Source organism: Schistocerca piceifrons, chromosome 1 (genome assembly GCF_021461385.2).
Source record: "Schistocerca piceifrons isolate TAMUIC-IGC-003096 chromosome 1, iqSchPice1.1, whole genome shotgun sequence".
Lineage (NCBI taxonomy): Eukaryota > Metazoa > Arthropoda > Insecta > Orthoptera > Acrididae > Schistocerca > Schistocerca piceifrons.
Window position 1 is genome coordinate 1,228,382,165 of NC_060138.1, and position 7,340 is coordinate 1,228,389,504.

The 7,340-nt window shown below is 43.9% G+C and overlaps 1 pseudogene; it reads right to left on the reverse strand.

The window, feature by feature from the left end:
- Positions 1–3,990: 3,990 nt before the first annotated feature.
- On the reverse strand, positions 3,991–4,108 carry LOC124726444 (annotated as a pseudogene).
- Between the last annotated feature and the right edge of the window lie 3,232 nt (positions 4,109–7,340).

Here is a 7,340-nt window from a genome sequence, read left to right on the forward strand (position 1 = left end):
ACTGACATGGGCATATATTCAATTAACATGAGAAAGTTGCTCTAATGAAAATAAACTTGCATTTTTCTCTTTCTGGCTACCATCATTTTGGTTCGTGCCCTTCTTCCAACACATAGAGATAATGAGATTCGTCTCCGAAGTTCTAGTGAATCTTTTGGGAGTCGTTTAGAAGGCGTGTTGTGTCTAAAGAAACTGAATGCCAATTATCGCTGTAGTTATGGTATAGAAGCAAAGGGGATGAACTTAGCTAATTCTGTCATACTGCTACGGCATCGCTTTAAGCGTCCTCGGGACGGTTGCGCGACAAAAGGCCTTCTGTTCATGACAGATATTTTCTCAAGGCACCCTCAGACATAAAGTCCCTCCCGCGTCGTGTTTCAGCCTGCTGTCGATAAAACAGCCGTAAAACAGCATTAGCAGTTCAGTTCCGCCATTAAAGGGAATCCGCCTTCAAACAGCTGTAAAGCCTCGCATCCCTCCACAAAAAGCACTATCATCTTTGTTATTGATAGCGACATGAAATGGAGGAACCTAAATATTTCTCCTTATTAAGGTTTAGTGGCATCGTAACTCACGCATGCTTATGAAGAGCTTTGCATCTAATGCTTTGGCATAAAATCCATAGCCTGGTTAAAACACTTCATTATCCCGTATTGCGTCACAATGCCGCCATATTAAGGATGAAGTCAGCAGGTTCATGTGCGGTACGGGTCAGCACTTGTATTCCTCATACGCAGAAAGTTGAAGGAACTGACGTCACCGCTTAGTACCCACCCTTTCTTTACAGGGCTGAATTTCGCGTTAGTGGGAATAAAAAACACTCTTGGCGTGGCATAAAATCCGTAGCCTGGTTAAAACACTTCGTTATCCCGTATTGCGTCAAGACGCCGCCATATTAAGGATGAAGTCAGCAGGTTCATGTGCGGTACGGGTCAGCACTTGTATTCCTCATACGCAGAAAGTTGAAGGAACTGACGTCACCGCTTAGTACCCACCCTTTCTTTACAGGGCTGAATTTCGCGTTAGTGGGAATAAAAAACACTCTTGGCGTGGCATAAAATCCGTAGCCTAGTTAAAACACTTCATTATTCCGTATTGCGTCACAATGCTGCCCCGCAGAAAGTTGAAGGAACTGACGTCACCGCTTAGTACCCACCCTTTCTTTACAGGGCTGAATTTCGCGTTAGTGGGAATAAGAAACACTCTTGGCATGGCATAAAATCCGTAGCCTAGTTAAAACACTTCATTATCCCGTATTGCGTCATGATGCTGCCCCGCAGAAAGTTGAAGGAACTGACGTCACCGCTTAGTACCCACCCTTTCTTTACAGGGCTGAATTTCGCGTTAGTGGGAATAAAAAACACTCTTGGCGTGGCATAAAATCCGTAGCCTAGTTAAAACACTTCATTATCCCGTATTGCGTCACGATGCCGCCATATTAAGGATGAAGTTAGCAGGTTACTGTGCGGTACGGGTCAGCACTTGTATTCCTCATATGCAGAAAGTTGAAGGAACTGACGTCACCGCTTAGTACCCACCCTTTCTTTACAGGGCTGAATTTCGCGTTAGTGGGAATAAAAAACACTCTTGGCGTGGCATAAAATCCGTAGCCTAGTTAAAACACTTCATTATCCCGTATTGCGTCACGATGCCGCCCCGCAGAAAGTTGAAGGAGCTGACGTCACCGCTTAGTACCCACCCTTTCTTTACAGGGCTGAATTTCGCGTTAGTGGGAATAAAAAACACTCTTGGCGTGGCATAAAATCCGTAGCCTAGTTAAAACACTTCATTATCCCATATTGCGTGAAACACGTATGTAACGCAGCAGCGATGGCGAGGCATTGCAGCGTCTCTGACCAGAGAGCCATTTATCGTAGTTAGTCTGCGCTTGACCGCGCGAGTGTTGCGAGCAGTTGGCTAGTAGTAGTCGTGCAGTGCTGTTCGCTACTAGTCGTCATGTAGTGCAGTACGCTAATAGTCGTCATGCAGAGCGGTCGGTCAGTAGTAGCAGCCCAGTGCGGTTGTGTGATATAGGCGGTCGGCAACACTGGTCAAGATGCTGAATGAGGTATACTGTTAATTAATATAATCATTAGATAATGTAAAATTTATTTATTGTAATTAATCTCCAACAAGTCCCTCAATAATAATTTTGATTTCAAAAGCATTTTTCAAAAAATTTTATTTTTTTATTGAACTAAAGATTTCGTTGCACTTCCCATTTCATTCCACTTCTTTTGAAGAAAAATTTCAGTAAAATCACAGAGAAAAGGAATATTATTATTTGCAATGCAGTTCCTCCAAGGCGTGTGCACGAATAAGAGCAGAAATTTGACTAGCAGTTACAATGAGGTTAGAATTTAATTCTGATTTGCACAGGGCCAAAGACCGATATTTCGGTTTAATTGAATTTTCTTATCACTGAATTGACCTTAATTTTTTGTGAAGAACTTATATTTGAGTCAGATTGCTAATTTTATTTAATTGTCATTGTCAGTAGATTTCATTGTGGCGAGGTTACACTTAGCGCAATGTCCATTGAAACACGTATGTAACGCAGCAGCGATGGCGAGGCATTGCAGCGTCTCTGACCAGAGAGCCATTTATCGCACTACATAACTACTACTAGCGAACTGCTCGCACGACTGCTACTAGCCAACTGCTCGCAACACTCGCGCGGTCAAGCGCAGACTAACTACGATAAATGGCTCTCTGGTCAGAGACGCTGCAATGCCTCGCCATCGCTGCTGCGTTACATACGTGTTTCATGCGTCACGATGCCGCCCCGCAGAAAGTTGAAGGAACTGACGTCACCGCTTAGTACCCACCCTTTCTTTACAGGGCTGAATTTCGCGTTAGTGGGAATAAGAAACACTCTTGGCGTGGCATAAAATCCGTAGCCTAGTTAAAACACTTCATTATCCCGTATTGCGTCACGATGCCGCCATATTAAAGATGAAATCAATAGGTTCACTCTTCATAAGCAGAAAGTTGAAGGAACTGACGTCACCGCTTAGCACCTGCCCTTTATTTAGAGGGCTGAATTTCGCGTTAGTGGGAATAAGCAACACTCTTGGCAGGTCTTACAGCCGTACAGTAGCTGTTGATAACAAGGGAACGTCGCTAGCTGCAGATGGTCCTACAATTGTCTGCATGTACAGTACATCTACGTTCATACAACTGTGAAGTGCGTCGCAAATGGTATTTATCAAGTTCTAAGCTTTCTTCCCGGTCATTCGCGTACTGAGGGCAGGAAGAATGAGTGCTTACATGCCTCTGTGTGCGCTGGAGCTATCTTTTCTTCGCGGCTCCTGCGATTGCGATAGAGTAGTAGTACCTTCCTAGATTGCTCAAATGGTTCAAATGGCTCTGAGCACTATGGGACTCAACTGCTGAGGTCATTAGTCCCCTAGAACGTAGAACTAGTTAAACCTAACTAACCTAAGGACATCACAAACATCCATGCCCGAGGCAGGATTCGAACCTGCTCCGTAGCGGTGTTGCGGTTCCAGACTGCAGCGCCTTTAACCGCACGGCCACTTCGGCCGGCTCTAGATTGCTCAGGTAATGCTGGTTTTACAAAAGTCGTATGTGGGCTTTCATGAGATACCTGGCCTCTATGTTCAAACTTTGCCAGTTTCCGGTATTTCAGCATCCCTGTGACGCTCCGCAGTAAATCTAACAAGCTTACAAACGTGTGACTATTCGCAATGTCGTGTTACTCCTGTCTGCTATGGCTCCCTGATATATTCAAGCATGAGTCGCACGGTTCCTGTTTAAACGTCCTCCTTTCAAGATCGTACTCACTCCGTCTTCAGGCCACAAGTGGCCTACCGGGACCATCCGACCGCCGTGTCATCCTCAGTGGAGGATGCGGATAGACGGCACACCGCTCTCCCGGTTGGTGTGATGGATTCTTGACCGAAGGCGCTACCATTCGGTCGAATATCTCCTCAGTTGGCATCACGAGACTGAGTGCACCCCGAAAAATGGCAACAGCGCATGGCGGCCTGGATGGTCACCCATCCCAGTGCCGAACACGCCCGACAGCGCTTAACTTCGGTGATCTCACGGGAACCGGTGTATCCACTGTGGCAAGGCCGTTGCCCCTTTCAAGATCGTGCGCTATAAAATCAAAATCTGCCACCTGCTCTACATATGATTGAGGCTACACGACCATTCCATTTCGTGTCTCTTCAGATTGGCACACCCAAAATTTATGAGTTGACTCATTCTAGTTATAACTCACAGATATTTGACTCGTTCTAGTTGTGGCTAACTGACACAACAGTTGTATCATTTTATAATTCTGCTTTATATGCGGTATATAATCTTTAATTTCTGGAAATTTAAATGAGTAGTCATCCTTTCCAACTGCAAGTGATAATGGCTAAGTGATCATAGCCTTGTAGGAAGCTGGGAGGAAAAATATCGTACAGACAGTAAGTCCGAAATGTGGATTATGAGAATTCATCTCAGGACAGGAATATATTCGAGCTTAAATCGAGTAACAATTTCGTAATCTTACAAATTGTGGATTATACGTTACTATAGCTTTTATCCTAATTTTTGTTTTGTGCAGCTGAGACAGTGCTGATAATGTGTTTTCCAACGACACCGAACGTCGGGGCGGGGTAGGTTCGTCCGTTGTACGTCTCATAATGTCCACCTACCTTAGTACGGCTTCCGCTCGACGTCCCTTCACTCTCGAATCGTAGGTATTTACTGGGCAGCGAAAAAGCAGCGTTGAAGAAAAATGCCACCTAACACCCACCCTACTGAGGCCTCGTAACTCTAGTAGTGAAAAACACATCCTGCAGAATCACATTTATCAAGACTTAGGGCGGTAATATGATGTATTTTTGACTGAAATAAGCGTCCGAAAATTCCAAGAACATTATGTTTATTGCTTAGAAAACAGAGGGAAATGGCTACCAAGTCCTTATTTAGTGATATACGACTCTATCAGTCACAATTCAGTCACAACTACAGGTTTCACACGCAAAAGCAGCCAGATTCTATATCAGTCCGACCCGATTGAATACGCGATGTCACAGTCGCTGACCCACTATTATAAGTGAGTTTCACATTCGGTCTTACCAGTGGGCTTTTATAAAAGACATGCTTGCCAAATATTCCATAATGAAATGCAGAATATACCACGCGGAATTTTCAATAGAGGCCGAAATCTCACACGTTCATAACTCTTCAACCAATAGACTCAAACACATCAAACTTTACTAAAATTGCCGGCCGCGGTGGTCTCGCGGTTAAGGCGCTCAGTCCGGAACCGCGCGACTGCTACGGTCGCAGGTTCGAATCCTGCCTCGGGCATGGATGTGTGTGATGTCCTTAGGTTAGTTAGGTTTAAGTAGTTCTAAGTTCTAGGGGACTGATGACCACAGAAGTTAAGTCCCGTAGTGCTCAGAGCCAGCCATTTACTAAAATTGTTCGTAACTGAAATCTCTTCGCGTTATTACTAGCCCTAAACGCAATGAACTCAACAGTTCTTCATTTTACACACAATTTTCACCGTGACATCTAACATGACCTTTCACGTCCGATGGCTAGAGAGCGACTTTCCCGATGCTACCCCACTCCCTTTCTATCTACACTCATGCTCATAAATTATGTATAATGCTGATACATGGTGAAAAACGGCTCTGGTGGGCGGTTTGAGGGTTTAAATCACCTCGGGGTATGACCATGCGGTGCATTTGACTTGCGATCGTCTCACTGTGGCGCTGGCAGCAGTCCACATACGCAGAGCTGTGTTGGTGTATGTCAGAGTACAGTGCAGCGAGTAAGTGTGCAGACATTTTCAGACGTGCTAATGGTGATTGTGTGTTGAAAATGGCTCAAAGAACACACATTGATGACGTTACGAGGGTAGAAGACTAGGGCGACTGGAGGCTGGCCAAACACAGCAGGTCGTAGCACAGGCCCTCCGTGTGCCACAAAGTGTGATATCAAGATTATGGCAACGATTCCAGCAGACAGGAACCGTGTCTAGGAGGTGCACAACGGGACGTCCACACTGTGCAACACCAAAAGAGGGCCGATATCTTACCATCAGTGCCCGCAGACGGCCACAGAGTACTGCAGGTAGACTTGCTCTGGACTTTAACGCAGCCTCTGGAACAGTTGTCTCTAGAGACACAGTCTAATGACGACTGAGCAGACATGGTTTATTCGCCCAGAGACCTTGCATGGGGGCTTAATTAAATAAGATTGAAAATACTTTTTAGTTTTCGTAGCTCTATGTCCGATTACGCAAGTCTCGTAAACGGTTGGCCCTGACTAGAATTATTACGCAATCTGACTGCAACAAACAATGTAAGAACATTTTCGTAAACACAGTTAATTAATTAAGTCTCCAGCAACTATAAAACCTACTAAACCAAAGCACAAGTATAACTGTTCTGTATGTGGGAGTGTGACTCAACGTACATGTGGCACGGTTCTTCTTCAACAAGACAAGAATTTTTAAATACCAATTATACTGACGTGATAAAAGAAAATTACAAATACTACAATTGCGTAAGGAAACCAGAATTAAAATCTAATACAAGAACACACGCCAGATGCTTTGTTGACTGAACCTGTAATGACGCATTATTTAAAACATGGAATTAATGAAAAAAAAACACGCAATATTTTACCTTCATATATATTGACGAAAAGCACTCTGATCGTTACAGTATTTCCATTAGAATAACATCTGCTATCTCTCCCATCAAATAACTGCATAAAACATGGAACAACACTCTCCACTATCACATCTCACTCCGACTTCACGACAAGCAGTGCCCACTAGCACATCTCGGCACGAACTGACTACAACGAGCTCTCAACAAGCACTGACTACCACGAGTTCTAAACACGCACTGACTCTACGAGCTCTCAACAAGCACTGTAGAGGCGGCTTAATAGTACTCTTTGGCGCAATCTCTGGCGCAGTGGCTCAGTGTAGCCACCTTTCATATGCCCCTCCTCCACAGGCCAGAATTTGATGGTATTTTTGCCAGCATTGGTGGTGAAAATACCACCAAATTCGTCCACAAAAATACAGACAAAAATAAAAGATAATATTACTACCTAAACATCACATAATTAGTTAAAAATTTTGGCTTTGCACTGACCTTACAATAACCTAAAATATGAAATACAGTAAGCAATACAACTTCTTTTCATACATGTGACTTTACATAAGAGTTCACACAATACACAAAAAATCAGTTTATACAAATGTTCACATAAAATGCTTTCAATGATTAGTTTATACAAAAAAAGACACCAACAGCTGACATCTTTTCAGTAGAAGCAGTTCATCAGTGGCA